At 37.6% G+C, this 18,657-nt stretch overlaps 1 long non-coding RNA gene across 1 annotated transcript; it reads left to right on the forward strand.

Annotated features, from left to right (window-relative positions):
* The first annotated feature begins 3,334 nt into the window (after positions 1 to 3,334).
* On the forward strand, positions 3,335 to 5,471 carry LOC145159705 (uncharacterized). Its single transcript, XR_013737859.1, has 2 exons — positions 3,335 to 4,224; positions 4,451 to 5,471. It is a non-coding gene; the product is annotated as an uncharacterized LOC145159705 (long non-coding RNA).
* Positions 5,472 to 18,657: the final 13,186 nt, after the last annotated feature.

The following is an 18,657-nucleotide window of genomic DNA, read 5'->3' on the forward strand; positions in this document are numbered from 1 at the left end:
GATAAGGATGTTGATGCGTGTATGGAGAAATTGAACAAAATGGAATGGGGAGAAGAAGATGAAAGATACAAGACCGCTCTTTTGCTATTTGGTGAAAGTGCTGATGTTCGAAAAGTTTGGTTACGACTTTCGCATAGTAGTTGTGAGTCGTGGGTGATGGGTGCGGGTAGGAAGTGTGGTTACCTTTGATAGGTGTGGGTAGAAAAGTTTGGATACTAGTTTTTTTTGATGATGTTTACTAGTTTTTTGGATCCTATGTTTGATGACTTTTTTGGATGATGTTTACTAGTTTTTTGGATCCTATGTTTGATACTTTTTTGGTTTACTAGTATTTTGTTATATAACGTTTGTTATATGACTTTTGTTACTTTTGATGTTGTTTACTCATTTTTTTGGTGCATTAATTTTTTTTTTACTTTAACATGTTACCTAATTGTTTGTAACAGATCAAGTATGGTTTCTGATGGTGAAGTTGTAGCTTTTCTTTTACTTGTGTTTTATTGGTTGAGGTCAAACCGGCGCAGACTAATCAGAATTCATAGAATTAGAGATAACGATTCAAGCGGGTATGCATATACACAAGATTTGATGTATGGAGACCCTACACAATGTTTCGATATGATGCGTCTTACACAAGAGGCATTTGCATTATTATGCAACCATTTTACCCAAAAAAATTGGTTGCAAGCTAGTAGGACAATAAGCATTGAAGAGAAGATGGCTATCTTCTTACATGTTATAGGACATAATGAACGTTTTCGCGCGGTTAAGGGAAGATTTCATCACTCCACACAAACGATTCATCAATGTTTTCACGAGGTCCTAACAGCAATGATGTGTTTTGCAAAAGAAATTATAGTACCAACAACTCCTAACCCAACAAGACATAACTCGGAACGACATAGACGGTTAAAAAATAGTTTTTCCGGAGCAATAGGTGCATTAGATGGAACTCTTGTACATGCGGTTGTACCTGTTGATCAACAAACTCGTTATAGAGGAAGAGGAAAAGGAGAATGTTTTCAAAATGTAATAGGAATTTGTGATTTTGATATGATATTCACCTTTGTTTGGGCTGGATGGGAGGGTATAGCACATGATTCAAGAGTTTTGAAAGAAGTTGCATTCAATTCGACTTCTGGATTTCCATTTCCTCCACCAGGTTTGTAATCTTTATATAATTTTTATTATCTATCTTCTTTATATAATATGTGTCATTATATAATATGTGTCACATTCGTTTGCAGATAAATATTACCTTTGTGATGCCGCATATACAAACACTCGTGGGTTTATGGCTCCATACCGCAATACTAGGTATTGGTTAGCCGATTTTCGAAGAGGCAGACCTTTAACTAGAGAAGAAAGGTTCAATCATGCTCATGCACAACTTAGAAATGTTATTGAGCGTGCTTATGGTGTATTGAAGGCGAGATTCCCAATCTTAAAACAAATGGCTCCTTATCCTTTTACAGTGCAAAGAGACATAGTCATTGCTTGTGTCGCGATCCATAATTTTATAAGGAAATACAATATAGAAGATGACTTGTTTAGAAATTTTGAGGAGGACACTATGGTTACTCCTGACGTCCAAGGTGGGGGAATTGATAGAGAAAACATACAAGGCATAGAATGGGGTCCAGAAGCCGTTGAATATATGCGTGTTTTGCGTGATCAGATTGCAAATCGACTACTTTCACCTACTTTACATTAAATTGTTATGTTATTTTAAATTTCATTATGTTTTTATTTGGATATTAAATTATTTATGTTTAATTTACATTTTGTATGACATTTTTTATTTGTGTGTAATTTACATTTTGTATGACAATATGTATGTTTTTATAATTATTCAGCAATTTAATCCATCAATATATATAACAACAGGGTAAAATGGTCATTTTTCATCACTCAGCACATTCAGTCAGATGTACAATCAAACAACAGGATTTCTTACCCAATCAGGATTTCTTACCCAGACAGACCTTTCCCAGTCAGCAATTTCTCAATCAGCAACTATCAAACGGGGCCTAAAATTGGATAATAAAAAGGTTATCGAAATCGTGATTTTGATCGTAAGATCGTATGGTCCTATATCCCCCCCCCCACACACACACACACACACACACACACACACACACACACACACACACACATATATATATATATATATATATATATATATATATATATATATATATATATCGATCTCGGTCTTATATAACTCATTTTTTAGGTAAGATCATAAAATCGGAGGTAAGATCGTAAGATCGGAGGTGATCCGATCCCACCTAAAGGATAAAAGAAAATAAAATGGACGTTTGTTTTATTTCTCTGTCGTTTCTTGCCTACAATGCTATGTAAATTGGACGTGGCATGACATATCTTTACCGTTTTTTGTATGTGATAGTATGTGAAAAGTGGTTTGATGAAGGCAAGTTTAGGAAGAGACGAGGGGCTATGTGGAACTTGATTGTTTATGACGTAGGCTCGACCACTTGAAAGATTTATTAAAAATGATACACCAAAGTTTAATAAAAGAAAAAAAAAGAAATAAATTAGATAATGTGTGATTAAAAATTATGTAATTAACATAAAAAATGATATGTTTATAAACTTTGGCTAGCAGTCTTTTTAGTCTCGGGTCAAGACGTCTTGAAATGATTTTTTTTTTGAGATTGGTCACGAAACAATCCAAATTTTCAATCCATCTCTGCACGGTCCGACCTTTTTTCAGTCCGGTATCGGTTTTGACCTTTTTTCAGTCCGGTATCGGTTTTGACAGGTGGATCTCAGTATTTTTAAAAAAAAAAAAAATTAAAGGAAGACACAAACCTAGGTCATGGGCCACCTTGACGACAGTTTCAATCAAATGAGTTAAGTACGTAGGTGATTAGCCTCATTTCCTTCTTATTCATCTTCCCCTCTATTTCTTTTTCTTCTCCTGGACGATGTGGTAATCAACAAAAAGGCATATTTCATATGATACACATTCCCTTCTACACCTTCATTTCAATAGAATTATAGATATATATTATTTTTTAAATAGAATAAAAGTATATAACAGCATAATGATCAAACCCAGGACCAAGAGATACATTTACATGTAAACTAATGACTATTATATTTTAAAGGTTTTTTTTTGAAATATATATATATATATATATATATATACTATATTATTAAATATATTGCTTTTTTGAAATTACTATATTATTAAATATATTGTTTTCTTGAAAATTAAAAGTTACAACATCAAATGCAAGTTATACAACAACTTTATACATTCTAGAAAAATGACATCTTATCCGGTCAATTAATTGAAAAAGTCATTCCTCACTTTCAGCCGAATGAATCGGTTTAACACCACTACGCTTTATATAACATCTCTGCTTCTTCCACCACCAGCCGACACCACCATTCACCATCCTCTCCAAGAAAAACCCTAATCAAATTATACCTTAGCCTTTCTAAATGCCCTGTAGTTTCTAGCACCACCATGTCATCGCCTACAATAAACAACTCCCACCACAAATCTAGAATCATCTGCCTCGATCTCCTTCCCCACTACTATTTACAACCACTACTACTGCTATCATATCCTACCCACGTCGTCTCTATTTTAGAAAAATCTTGACCACCGACGCCTCCCACGACTCCCCTGTCGTTGATGTATAAATTGATGTACATCATCTGATTTTGAATCAGGTTCACAAAATTTGACATTCTTGCCTGCCTTCCCTGTCGTTGATGGAGAAATCTATCTCTAGAACTTGGGTGGGCGACCTTCTACGCGGTTTGATAAAGCCATATTTAGAGAAAGCTAGGGTTTGATTCAGATTTCCTTTCTCTTTTATGAGTTTCAAGAAAATAAATGGTGATGTACAACCTCTCTCTCTCTCTCTCTCTCTCTCTCTCTCTCTCTCTCTCTCTAATTGTGTGTGTGTGTGGCGATTATAGGTCTTGAAAGCAAAAACCTTTTTACTGATTTTGTCTTGGGTTTGTTTGGTAATTACATTAATGATGAACGTCTCCCCTTCTCTCTCTCTCTCTCTCTCTCTCTCTCTCTCTCTCTCTCTTATGTTCTTTCTTCTCTCGATCGTACGAAGATTTTGTGCTTTTTGTTGATTCTATTTTATTCTTAGTTTATGAAGACACAGGGGAAGGTGAGTCAAAGGAAGTGGAAGCTGTTTTTCATCAGATTTGGTTTGAAAAACATAAGGGGTATGTATGTTTTTCCTCCTTGCTGGTGTGATGTTTGCTAATACTTGGCGGTGGTGATCCCCTGGAGTGTGTTGGATGTTTTTTTGCTGGAGTTGTTCTCTGTTGTTTCCTATTATCTTGGATGTACTTATTGTTCTTCTTAATATATTTCGACTATTGGTGGCTTACGGTTGAAGTTCTTTTCAATCTATTAAGTAATGTTTCAATTTCTATCATTTCTTTTCAGGTTGGTTCTGATTTGTCAATTCAATTTAGTATCTCTGGTCCTTCTTCAAGTTCCAAATGTAAGAACTTTCTTCCACTTAATTTTTTGTTTTTCTTTTTAATTAACACTCAGTAATAAGAGTGTAAAATAAGGGGGTGATTTTGTTAAAGGAAAGGTGTCAAATTTGATATAATGGTTGCTGTAAAAGAAGCCAGATTGGTGGCTTACAGTTTAAGTTCTTTTCAACCTAATTTTTTTATATAACAGGTGATTAATTATTTAATAAATGTAACTACTAACTACTCTCCCTTCATTGTTAAATATAATAGTCTCTTTGAAAAATGAAAAGTTTATGATATGTGCAACTCAATACATTGGAGACAAGCCATGTAATGGGTGATTGGAAAAGGCACCATATATGTATTAGATGGATGGGGAAAGGTATGAGACATTAAACTGTGATATGAGAGGATTTTTGGACATCTTAAAAAAAATAGATACATTTTATTTAATTTGTATTTTTTTTATATGGCCCTGGATACTATTTTTCTTCAACAGATACAGGTTATCCCCCATTTATACTTTCCTTTTTGTCTATATTAAATTAAAATATGAAATGTAATTCTAGCTTTGTAGTAATTGAAATGTTGATCAATATTTCAGGTGGATGATGAGATTACGTATTGGATTTTTAATATATTTATTAAGTTTCTAATTGATAAATGTTGTTGAACTGGTGCATTTTCAAATTATTGTGTCAAAAATCTTAGGTAGGCATAAATATGCCCTGATGATATAAAGTTTCTGACTTTCATCATTCATAAAGAAGACTTTGACTTGAGCTCTTGGTAATTTGTTCAACTTGGGTTCTTCATATTGTTGCGAGAGCTTGATAAATGTACTCTCAAGGATTATGGTTAATTTGTAATTGTAAATGGAAAAGTCTTTTTTTTTTTTTTTTTTTTTCCATCTATATTTGTCAAAAATATGTAATTTTGTTTCCTTTTTGTTAAGTAGTTTTTATTTCTAGATTTGTATCTTATTGAAGTTTTGCACTATGTCAAAGGAGATGTGGTTGTTGCATTTGTACGTAGCTGGTAACACTAACCTACTTATTGAAGAAAGAAGAAAGCCAACTGATTTAATGCGTTTCTACTTTTTAGAAGATAAAAATTCATTATTTCTACAGAGGTTTTCTAAGCTAAAGAGCACTATTGGTGGATGTTTAACTACAACAAGCAATGGCATCTCTTTTAAACATATTTGATGTTTTTTATTAGTTTTTTTTTATGATCTTCTAGAACTAGAATTAATAAAGTTAGGAAGTATAGTTTTAAAAATTCAAACTTTTGTGTTATTGTAAACTGCTACAGTTCTGTGTTGGTGTGTATGTGTGTGTGTGTGCCGACATATATGTAAGGTTGAGTGTTAATATTTAAATTTAACCTTGCATATATGGATTATCTTTAAGTTTAAAATTGTGGTCTAGAAAAGACCAAGGGGCTGGTTAAGTTAAACCTTTTGTTATCATTTTTGTTTTAACAAAAGCAGTTTCATATCATTTCGAGTTGTATTTTATTTGAATAGGTATTTAGCTTCTTAGCAGCATGATAGTTTTGGCTGAATTTATCTCAGCCTAAATTTGTTTACGTATGCTGAAGTAAACAATGTATTTTGGTTTTATTACAATCCTGGGTGTTTTTTTAAAAGTATTTTAGGGCCTGATTGTCTTTTTTTTTTTTTGTTGAAGTTTTGTTAAAATAATCATTCTTAGAGAAACTGGTGCGTTCTTTTTCTTTCTTTTTTTTCTCTAATTTTTAATCATCTAGATTTATTTCTAATACTTTTTCATTTCTTAGATTGAAATGAGAAAAAGGCTAAAACAAGATATTCTTTTTATAACAGAGTGATCAGAGGTGAGGGTGGACTACCTTTGAATTTGATTCCAATGGAAACATTGGTATAACTCCTTAATTATTTTTGGTTTATTTCAAATACTTTGTTGTTTTAAAATTCAAGTTATATTTTAAGAAATTTAGAAAATGAGATAATGTCTTACGAATTCATTGACCTTTTCATCTTATAGAAGGAGCAAGCAAGTAGCCAAAGGCAGGGGATGTGTTTCCTGAAATGCCCATTATCATTCAGGTCACCCTCTTGATTTTCTTGCTTGTGTTCCATGATGGTCATATGGTATTGATTATAGACATTGAACTGGTAACAGGGTAGGAGCAATCATTGTCTATGACCACTCCTTTAACTTTTACTACAACCATATTTAATTGTCTTACTATAAAAAAAATTATTGGTTTGGTTTTTTTTAATGTCTAACGTGATTAAACTCATTCAAGGTTTGATGACAGTTTATAGTAGTGTATTGTGGTGGTTCAAAACCTATGAATGTTGATGCTTAAGTGATGTTTTGTAGGTTCTGTTTTATCTTTATTTGGGAGTTGGTCGTTTTTGACCCCATGGTCTCATTCCAAAAAATTTGAAGTTCAATCCAAGATACCATTATCCTTTTGTTGGTGGTTGTTGCTTAATCTGTTTTGCTTTACTTTACTGGTGTGTTGTTGCATATGGATATATGGTCCATAATTTGACCATTATGCATTTATACCCACACTAAGCTTTGTCAATGTGATGTTTTAGTGTCCTTGCTTGAAAATTTCTTCCAAGTTAAAAATGCTAATATGTTCATGGTTGTTGATAGTGATCAAAAAATTTGTTGGAAGTTTTTACTTTATGTGGACCGTTTTACCCCTACATGGAGTTTATGGTGTGCTGTGGTTTTTGTGCCCCTGTGTGATGACTTGACTGCTTCCAATTCTTTTTAATCGCTTGTTGCACTCTTGGTTGCATAGTGTTGGGGAGTACTATTCTCATTTTTGACCATTTTACCCTCCTTGGTTTCAGGTGTTTGTTTTTAAGTTTCTCTTGCTTTTGCTCTGTATTCTAACTCTCTCTCCTGGCTCTTTATTTATCAAATCATTTACCGTTCAAAAACTTTTAAGCTCTGATTTTCAACTTTTTTTTAAATATAATTATTTAAGACAAGTTGATCATCTATGCCTAATAATTGTTTATTTCATTATTATGTTTGGTGTTTATTTTTTTTCAATAAATTGGCCTTTCAAACTTTAATGTTATGTATTCTTGGCTTATATAATTATATAATGACATTAGCTGTAAAATTATATTTAAATTAAATAGATATATCAATTTTGTCCTATTTTTTTCCATTTATCGATATTCATTTTATCTTACAAACCACAAATTTATAAGATAATTTTTTCTTTTACCAAAATGTTGGTGACAATTGAGTGCGGTAAATAATCTTTTATGGACCAAAATGTCTTTTACTTATTTAGTCACAATTGACTGGTATATATTTATTTTAAAATTATTTTAATTAATGAATTTTGATACACGTTGTTTATTTTTGATATATTACGTAGTAGAAATGTACAAAAAAAACTTGGTTTTCAAGCAGAGCTATTTGATCTGTCGACTTCGATCCAGTTTAATCCATTAACCAGATAATAAAACCAAACTAATGGTTATTTTATGTTATCTTTGTCGTGTCATGTTGTGTTTGTCGTATTGTAATGGGTTTGTTTTTGTGTCAATGAAAAAAACAAGATATCACGTCGTGTGTGGTAGACACAAACACGACATGATTGCCCAATGTGACAGCCCTAACTCATGAAAACTATTCGTCTAAAGAAAACAATTTACCTAATAACACGATGTACTTTTAACCCAAAATAAAAAGATACATACATTTCCAAATAAAAAAAACCCCTACTTATATTCTAACGTCCAAATAAACTAATTGCCTCTAGAAACTATTTTTTGAAAAAAACTAATTGCACCCGTCGCTTAGCGCAAGTAAATGGCTAGTATATATATATTATTTTGGTCATTCACCATAAACATTTTGTTTCGAACTTACCGTTCACTTATATAAAAAAACATCGAAATACTTAAATAGTGCATCTTGATTGTATGAGATAATATTTAGTTGAGTCAAAACTTCAAGGAACCAAAGAGCTTTTAGCTCAATGTTATCGGATTTTTTTTTTTAATCCTTGAAGTCGAAGGTTTACATATATGGAATTAAAAGTTGTTTAGGAATACGGTTAAAAAGAAATTTAAAAACTAAAAAAAATAATAAAATAAAAAAATTCAAGAAAATTAACAAGAATAACTGAATTTATCGTTACCAGCGATGTTGCATATGAAATCATAGGCAGATTCACTAAGATGTCCGGGGTAGTCAGGGTACCCCTTAAATTTCGTCTAGAAGCTAAATTTATTTTGAACTTTTTTTATATTGCAGCGTTATCCTGAAAAAAATATGGGCTACCCGTGATTTATAAATTCAAAATGCTTAAAATCCAAATTTAATATCCAACTCTTTTAAAGTAGCCCAAAATATTTAATCTCAAAATTAATAACCCAAATCTTGTAATGAAAATGAAATAAGTCATAGCCCAAATTTTGTACCAAATTGTTAACAAAATAAAGAAAAATGGGAATGGATTCAAGAAATCAAAGCATTGATTGAGGCCCTGCTCCCTCCCCCTTGGTGCTCGTTGTTGTTGTAGGTTGTAGTTGTTGCCGACGATCCTTCTGTTGTCGGCGTCTTTCCATCTTCGGTCGACGATCTTTGCATTTGAGCTTTCCCATACTTTGCACAATGAAACAAGTAAGCAACCCAATTAACTCAATTACTCAATCCTATTATTTATTATTAGGTTATTTCAAATTTCCATTATTTTTCATTGTGTTGAAAAATTAGAAATTAACAATTAGGTTTGTTTAATCAGGGACTTACGGTTAATAGTTAGTGATTATTTGTTATTGAAACTTGGAATCAAGTTTATAGTTGAAATATTTTTATTGTAGGGTTCTATTAACAATTTTTTCAAAAGACAATTAGATGATAATGGTGGAGGAACTTCAAAAAGAAATAAACCTAATGAAACTCCACAAGTTCCACAACCTAACGAACCTACTCAACAAGCACAAGTTCTGCAAGAACCACAACCTAATGAACCTACTCAAAGACCACACGTTCCACAAAGACCACATCCTAATGAATCTAGTCAAAGACCACAATTGCCACAAACTTTTGATTTGAATGACCTTCCTTCGGACTCGGGGGATAGGCTAAAAATTACATCTTATCATCCTAATCACGCTACAAAAATAAACATCTATAGGGACGAAACCAATAGGAACGACAAAAGTCGTCCCTATAGATGACCTATAGGGACGACATGTTGTCTCTATAGGGTTCACAAATAATGTTTGACTTTTTAAGCTATAGCAACGATACATCACCTCTATAGGTAAGGTGGGAACGAAAAATGTTTGGCGCATTTACGAAAAACTTATAAGTACGACATATTGTACCAGAAATAAATAAAATTAAGTACATATGTATATATATATATATATATATATATATATATATATATATATATATATATATATATATATATATATATATATATTAGTCTATTTAATTGGAAAATAGGAAGCGACGTCGTTTTATTTGAGGATATAGGGACGACAAGTCGTCCCCATAAGTATTAGAAGCCCTTTCCCCTTTGTTCCGGTCTTCTCTCTCGCTCTTTCTGGAGGGTGATTCGTTTCTCCCCGGCACCACATCGACGACCGGGTAACCACCTCCCCTCTTCTTCTTCTTCTTCTTCTTCTTCTTCTTCTTCTTCTTCTTCTTCTTCTAAACCACTACTATCACTCTCACCTCCACACCTGTCTCACCCCTTCACCACCCTCAAACTTTCCTCAAATCACATCTACACCTCCTCCAAACCAGGGCTTCCGATTCCAATTGATTCCTTTTGGATTTTTATTATTTGCTTTCACGACTTCTCGTGGCCGAAAATTGCGATCACAACTCCGCTTCACCTTACTCTCTCTTTCAATTTCAGGTGTGTTTGTGTTTTTTCTTGCCAGCTACCTCAGAGAAAGAACAACTTCAGCACCGGTCCCTACTCCCTCTCTTTCGGCGACCTCTGGTTTGGTCTACTGCTTCCGGCGGTCATTCCACTGAGATTGCAGCTTCTCTCCAACAACTCTCATCTTCTTCAACAGGTATGTCTCCTAATTTTATGATGTAGAGTTGTCTAATTTCTTCATGTTTTTGTTGTTGGTTTGATCGTTCAAGTATTTTTATCACTAGAACTGCTCATAAAGTGATTAACTTTGACAATAGTGGTGGATTTCATGAAGTAATAACTACTAAGCCTTGCAATGTTGTTTTGGATAAATTAGTGTGCTATCTTAGTTTGTTTGAGTTCACATATCTATCACATAAGTTTATATTGAAAATGTGGCTAAGAACATGTTAATGTAATTGAAATTGGTAGATATTAGAAGAAAATTTGGAATATGAACTTATACACGACTGAAAAAAGTGCATATCAATGCTTGATAGGTTTGACATGGTTGTTAACATTGAATGATTCTCTTTCAAATAGATAAGTAGTAGTCTTTCTGTTATCTGCTTATCAATTTGAATGATAGGAAGGAGTTAGGGTTTAGTGTTCTATTTAAGAATTTATGTTTTGTAATTTAGCCAATTTCATATTAGTATAGCTTGAAAACAAACAATGAAGGATTCAAGTAAAAACTCTTAATGTCTCTAGAACAAAACTAAAACAATACAATATCATAATTTATCTTTCGGTTAATTGAAACATCCCAAAAATACGGTCAAAAAATTTCGTTTTAATTTATAAATAAAACCATAGTAATCCCAACCATCTCATAAAAACATAAGTGAAAATATCTCAAAACATCATATCAATCACTGTATCAAAATCATATATCCAAATATCACAGTAAATCATCCTAACTTAAACGTTGTGGTGTGTGCGATACAGTCATCCCGAGCTCTTCCCCTTACTAGCGGAAGTACCTGAAACCAAAACTGAAAATTGTAAGCACGAAGCTTAGTGAGTTTCCCAAACTACCACATGCCATACACATAATCACATAATAACATACATTGGGCCTTGCCCACTACATCGAGCCCCGCCCGACATTGGACCGAAGTTCGGCATCGCGCCGAAGTCTGGTATACATATAAGATATCAACAAAGCATATAACATAAACACATAACATAAACATATAAACATTCCTCGGGTTTGCCCCGGCATCAGACCGAAGCCCAGAACATATAACACATAACATATAAGTTAAGCATTCCTCGGGCTTTCCCCGTCATCGGACCGAAGCTTGGAACATATAAACATACACATGCAAGAATCACGAAGACATCAAGCATACAAACATTCATCGGGCTTTCCCCGACATCGGACTGAAATCCGAAAACATATAAACTACATCAGGCTAACCCCGACATCGGACTTAAGTCCGGCATACGCTATCATACATAAACGGGTCGGCATTGGTGCCTTCGACCCGTTCCTACGGGAGGAAAACACACCTCACACTGCTGAAGTCCCGCAGACAAAAGTCTAGCTATTGAATGACATATTCTCGAACTGTTAACATCAAAATAACACCCAATTAATAATTGGGTTCCAACACATAACCATAAGTCCATGCTTGGGGTAAAAGACTACTTTACCCTAAACTTAGCTTGATTCAAGCCCAAGGCCCAATCCAAAGGCCCAAAAATCAAACAATGAACCAAAGCCCAACATATGGCCTAATTTTCCAAATTGGGCCCAAACCTCTACATGGTCATACCCTAAGGCCCAACCATTTCTTCCAGTCCAAACATTTGGCATTCCAATGGTCCAACATCTCATAATCATCAAGGTCCAGTTATGGTCCATCTATGGCCTAATTTTCCAAATTGGGCCCAAGCCTTTCCAATGGGCCTTATCCTAAGCCCAATTCAATATTCTAGTCCATATACTTGTTCTTGGATGTCCCATTAATAGTCCAATCACCAAAGCCCAATAGAAGGCCCATCTTGAAGCCCAAACATAATTAGGGTTTCTCACATAAAATGACGATTAGGATTAAGTGTTCTTGCTTAACCCATTAGGGACTTAATACATTAAGTCCATCACTCCACTAGGCCAAACATATAATGTAATTAGGCATAAGTCATATTTCAATCTACTGGTCCAAACGCGGGTCCCGACAATCCAAAACTAACATCTTCCAATTAGTCCAATGATTAGATTTTTAGGTTAATTATGGTTTCGTTAGGTCAAGCACCACCCACTGCCACCTTGGGCGGTGGTGGTCGACGGCGGCACCCGGCGGCAGCCACCACCTCACGGTGGTGGTTATGGTTCTAGTTCAATCATGTCCAAATCATCTCAAAAGCGATCCAATCACATGCAAATGCACACCGCCACCCAACACGGCGGCTGGTGGTGGTAGTGTAACACCATAAAATTCGAGCAAATTTAAAACTTTTTAAATCATTTGAAACCATTCAATTATTACAATTTGTTTTCAAAATAGTTTATACATCAGAGTTCCCAGAAATCATAATCGTCAATCGAGGAAGTGTACGGTCACGCCTTCGCCTACCCGCGGCCATCCGTTGAACCTGAAACAATAAACTGAAACTGTAAGCCTGAAAGCTTAGTGAGCTACCCCCAAAATACCAATACCACACCGATAATACCATATCGGTAACAAACAATCAACAACATGCATATTGGAACTTCGGCCTGACTAGACCGCCCTGCAGGGCCTACAGTCTAACTGAGTCTATCCCGAGCCTTCGGCATAACTGGACCGCCCTGCAGGGCCTACAGTCTAACTGAGTCTATCCCGAGCCTTCGGCATGACTGGACCACCCTCCTCGGGCCTACAGTCCCTCCGGACCGCTCGTAGGGTATGTTGGCCTTCAGCACAAAGCAGGACCGCCTCAACCCAACCGTCAAGCAAATAATCAGGTGCGCATAACTAACATATACTGGCATACACAGGTATCAAACATAACTATCTCACTGATCATCAATACTGTTAATCCCTCATAATCCAAGCACCGACCTAGCAGGTCACTAACATACCAATCCCTACGGATCATAAGAGCATAATAACATATTGTCTATCTTGATACCGAACTATCAGATCATAACCACATATAGCATACCATAACCAAGATAACAACTAAAGGGCCAGCCTTGGTGCCTTAGACCCTGTTGATATAGTGAGGATAACTCACCTTGCAATGCCAGACGGAACCACGAGATCACGCTCCCGAAACACCGCCCCAAACTCCAACACCTATAACCATCAATGATCCAATTCATAAATATCCGCTTACCAATTACTCTCAAAAGTCAAACTGGTCAACCCTTGGTTCGAGGTCAAAGTCAACTGTCAAGGTCAACAGTTCATGTTGACCTCAACTCGTCGAGTACCCTCAGCTACTCGCCGAGTTCCTTGCATACCTTGCCAACTCGCCGAGTCACCATGCCACTCGTCGAGTCCAAGGCAATCTTCATCAGACTCGCCGAGTTGTTCATCCAACCCGTCGAGTTCATGACCATCTTCATATGACTCACCGAGTCTACCATGCGACTCGCCGAGTCCCTTCAGTCCTTCATCCATACAGATGCTTTTTAAGCCATGCCAAGGCTCCATACTACAGATCCAAGCTCCCAAGGCATGCTTATCACGTAAAGTTGCAAACTTTACGTGCATGAAAGGATCTAATGACTAAAAATGCCAAAACCAAGCTTGAAATGGGGTTTTACACTTAAGGAGGGGTTCATGCTTGCCAAAGCTGATAGCTTTATGGACTTATAAATCAAAGAGAGTTCAGATCTGAAGTTACAACTTTAGATCTAAGCTCATACCCAAGAATAGCTTCATAACCAAGCCAAGAAGCCCTAACTTCATCTAAAGAGGTCTAGAAAGGAATGAGTCCAAGATCATGAATTGATACCTCAAATGAAGCTAGCTGAGATAGACTTCATACCCACAAACGTTCTTGCTTCCAACATGTTGATCTTCAAGCTTCTTGCATCAAGGTCTTCTTTCCAAGCTTGAAATTTACACTAATATGGAGCACACACACGAATTAGGGTTTCTGGACTCTCAAGAGGCTGCAAAGGAACTAAGGGAGGCTAATGATCCCTTAAATAGGGTGCTAAACCCCGGAAATTAGGGTTTCACCCTCCAGCTCCAACTCGTCGAGTCACTCTTCCGACTCGGCGAGTTGGTCACTTAAACACGTGGCCCAAACCCGCTGCTACTCGACGAGTCAGGCAACCAACTCGTCGAGTAGATCTTGAATTCATGAGAATTCATAACCATAAATTGGTATTCGAGAATCGGGGCGTTACAATTCTCCCCCACTTGAACTAGACTTCGTCCTCGAAGTCTGTTGCGGTGAACATCCTCGGATAGTGCTCCCGCACTCTGCCTTTGGCTCCCACGTCCACTCGAACCCTCTTTGGTGCTCCCACTGCACCCTTACCAAAGGTACCTCCTTGTCCCGCAAAACCTTCACCCTTCTCACCAGAATGGCCATAGGCCTCTCCACATAATCCAGGCGCTCACCGACCTGAATGTCATCCAACGATACTACCGCCTCCTGATCCATGACGCACTTTCGCAAGTGCGAATCATGAAAGGTGATGAAAATCCCAAACGGACCTTTTAAAAAGGCCTAACCTACAAGCCACTTTGCCAACTGACAAAATCCTGATGATCCAACGTATCGGAAACCCAACTTTCCCTCTTCCTGAGGCGAACCCTTTGTGCTGACAGGACAATTGTCCCTCAACATCATACAAAATCAATCCACAGAAACACGAACACTCACGCCTGGCCCAATCAGCCTCGGGCTGGAATGCCAGGCATGCCTACGACGGGTCCATTCATCCCTAGGATGGAATACCCTAGATTGGAATACCTCTTGTTGGGTTTTGAGCATTCTAACACTCCTAAGTGTACATGCAACCCTAAATACCTTGGATCTATGTTTTCTCTATTATACATACAAATATGAATATCCAAGGTATTATCCTAACTAGCATGCCAAAACATTGATACTAGAGTAATAAAACAGATAGAATACATACCTTGTTGTTGTTGCTTGACTCCATGAAGCTTGAGAGCCTAGTTCCCCAAGTGTGACACCTCAAATGGTTCACACAACATCATGAACACTTGGAATAACCATGAGAAGAAGACACTCCAAGCTCAAATTCACTAGCCCTCACATATGTATCACTTGTGTCAAATTCTTGAGCTAAAGGGGTCCTTATATAGTGTGCACATTAGGGTTACTGTAACCCATGACTTTACCCATTCTTTATGCTCCATGGGTTTTAACCTCCATGGAGTATCCATGGGTCACCACATGGGTTAAACCCAACATAAGGAATCTTGGATCATAAGCCCACATATATAAGAATGAATGATTTACACAATCAATCCCCATATATTTAATTAGTCTCTTTTGATCACTAAATTAAGTCCAAAATAATTCTTGATCAATACTAATTAAATAACATGATTTCATATTAATATATTAGAACTTATAATATATTAATATGTCACAAATGTCTTCTTCTCACAAAAGGTCTATCCAAATGTCCCGATGCCATGCAACCCAAATGGACCATGCCGAGTCGGGTCAAGTCTTATCAATTATAGTTATGGACTTAGACACTAATCCAACACCTCTATGAACATAACTCGGGTCTACTCATACTTGAGATCCAAGGATCTATCCTTGCGTCTCATCCACCATTCTCTGATTCGTCACAACCGAGTGCAACTCCCCCGAGTCTTCAACAATACATCCAATCCGAGCGCGCTCCTACAACAGACATAACCAACACAATCTCTATACCCACAACCTATGACTGGAATACCCTTACGTGGTCCTCAGCATAGGTCTGGATTGCCTCTGAGCCCACATCATGAGTCTGGTATGCCCTCCCCGGCCCTCAGCTCATGACTGGAATGCTCCCGATGACCGACCGACATTACTGTCGTCACTTCAGTTGCCCAACACTCCGACCCTTCGGATATCCACTTTCCTCCGCCACTCGAAGGGCCTAATCGATGCTCATCTCATCAACGAACAACATAACGATACAAAAACTACTACCACACATGAATCCCAAGTCATAAACCCACTTCAACTCTTCCTGCTACCATATGACGTTTCTCAAGCGAAGTCGAACCTCCTTGGTCCCAACTTGTCTGCCCACAATCCGAACATCGGACACCTCACCGATTACTGAACCAAAACACACACACACAAACGGTAGTCCCACGTGTCTTCCCGAAAGGAAACTGGCTGGCTGGACCTGCTTCCACGCCCTGTCACCAACTCCTGTCAACATAATGAATGTTACATGACCCACATCAGCCTCCCAACCTACCTGGTCTTTAGTGACCCATCTTCTCCTTACTTTAGACACGCTATGGCTCTATCACAAATGAAATCAACCCAAGACACATCACAATAACTCAAACCATCATCAACATACCTATCACTACTGGCCCACCAGTACGGCACTCATATCTAACCCATATCACCCCCTTCGGGTTAGGATACCAACATGTCTAATCAATTCAACTATCGAGTCGAAATTCCCAGGGTTTGTTGGCCTACCGCCTCAACCCTACCGCTCCCTTCGAGCCTCCGTGCCTACGACTTACAGTCGGCCCGCACCGGGTATCTTAGCCTACTGCATAGAGCAGGACCGCCTCAACCCTATCCAACTGCCATAGACGATCATGAGAAAGATCTAACCTGGTTCCCAGAACCTGAATGATAGGATATTCTAATCCCAAACCTTACCAAAACTGATGAATACCTATTCAGATCCACTCTCAGTCCCCAACTGGAGTATTACCCGATCCAAGAAGATGAAACCTCGGAGACACACCTAACTGATGAGATCACCAAGATCCTTTGAACTCCGTCCGACCACTAATAACAACTTCCGATCAACCAAAATACACCGGAGTCCTTAACCTACTCCAACAGCATGCTCAATACTTGGAACAGACCTATTGATTGCTATAGCATAGCAGCCCACTCAATACCTGAACATAGATCTACAAACATATACAGAGTCTTCAGCATGACTGGACCGCCCTACCAGGCCTTCAGTCTATCTAGACCACTCTCAGAACATTCAACATGTCTGGACCGTTCTCCGAGCCTTCGGTCTGACTGGTACGCCCCAATGGCCTTAAGTCTATCCGGACCGCTCTAAACCGTTGAGCATCTCTCTGGACCCTCCCCTCCTGATGCTCTCTCTCATGCATCCTGTTCTCACCCACTTGGGGCTTCGAACTCTGGATCTACTCTGTGGACTATATCCCCAGCCTAACCCTAGGTCTCATGTCGATCGTCCACCCTCTCGAAAATCCGTGGTCTGATCCCTGACCCGCATGACCACCACATAGGGTGAATAACCCGCACTCCTGCGTTGAATGCACTGCTGAGCCCTGGCAGCTAACAAAACTCTCAATCTATCAATCCAAAAACCCTCAGAGTCGAGCACGCCCTCGACTGAATACTCGAACTGAACTCGATTCTTGACTAGAACTCCAACCTGGTTCCCCAACTTCTGCTATCAAGCACCCAGAAGACGTGTTCTTATGCTCGGGAGTTTTGCCGAACCCCCAATCAACACAACCCTCAAACCAAGCAGCCACTAGGGCCTTCATTCTCCCTATCGGGTTGTGAAACTTATCCCTGTTTCCAAACCTCTCCCACTTCCGCATCTCAGGGTAACACTCCCCCACTTAGATTCGACTAAGCCTTCATAATACATGAAAATTAGAGGATTCTAAATCCTCCTCACTTCCCAACGATCGATCTGATAACAACCAACTCTTTCCCACTAGTGCTCCATTGCTAGATAATCCCAATCGATCACATACTTCTAAGAACCAGATGAACACTTCTTGAATCCCAGTGAAACCATCAGCCACTAATGCATGAACGACCCCACACTCATGTTCCAAAGATCAACAGATAAATGCTCCAACTAATACCTCGGCAACGAACCCCTTCCATTGGCGCTTTAGTCCGTAAATCACTAACGGTTGCTAACCACTGAATCCTGACAATGCTGAATAACACTTATCTCAGTTATCATCTTCTAGAGGTAACCAAATTGCCTTTTTCCTTGTGAATCTCTTCTATTGGTTGAGTTTTAGGGTTTTTGGTGAGATATTAAGTTGGAAAGATGAGCTATGGGCTAGATCTGAGGTTGTA

This window comes from Lactuca virosa, chromosome 2 (assembly GCF_052849685.1).
Source record: "Lactuca virosa cultivar CGN04683 chromosome 2, Lactuca_virosa_CGN04683_v6, whole genome shotgun sequence".
Taxonomy (NCBI): Eukaryota; Viridiplantae; Streptophyta; class Magnoliopsida; order Asterales; family Asteraceae; genus Lactuca; species Lactuca virosa.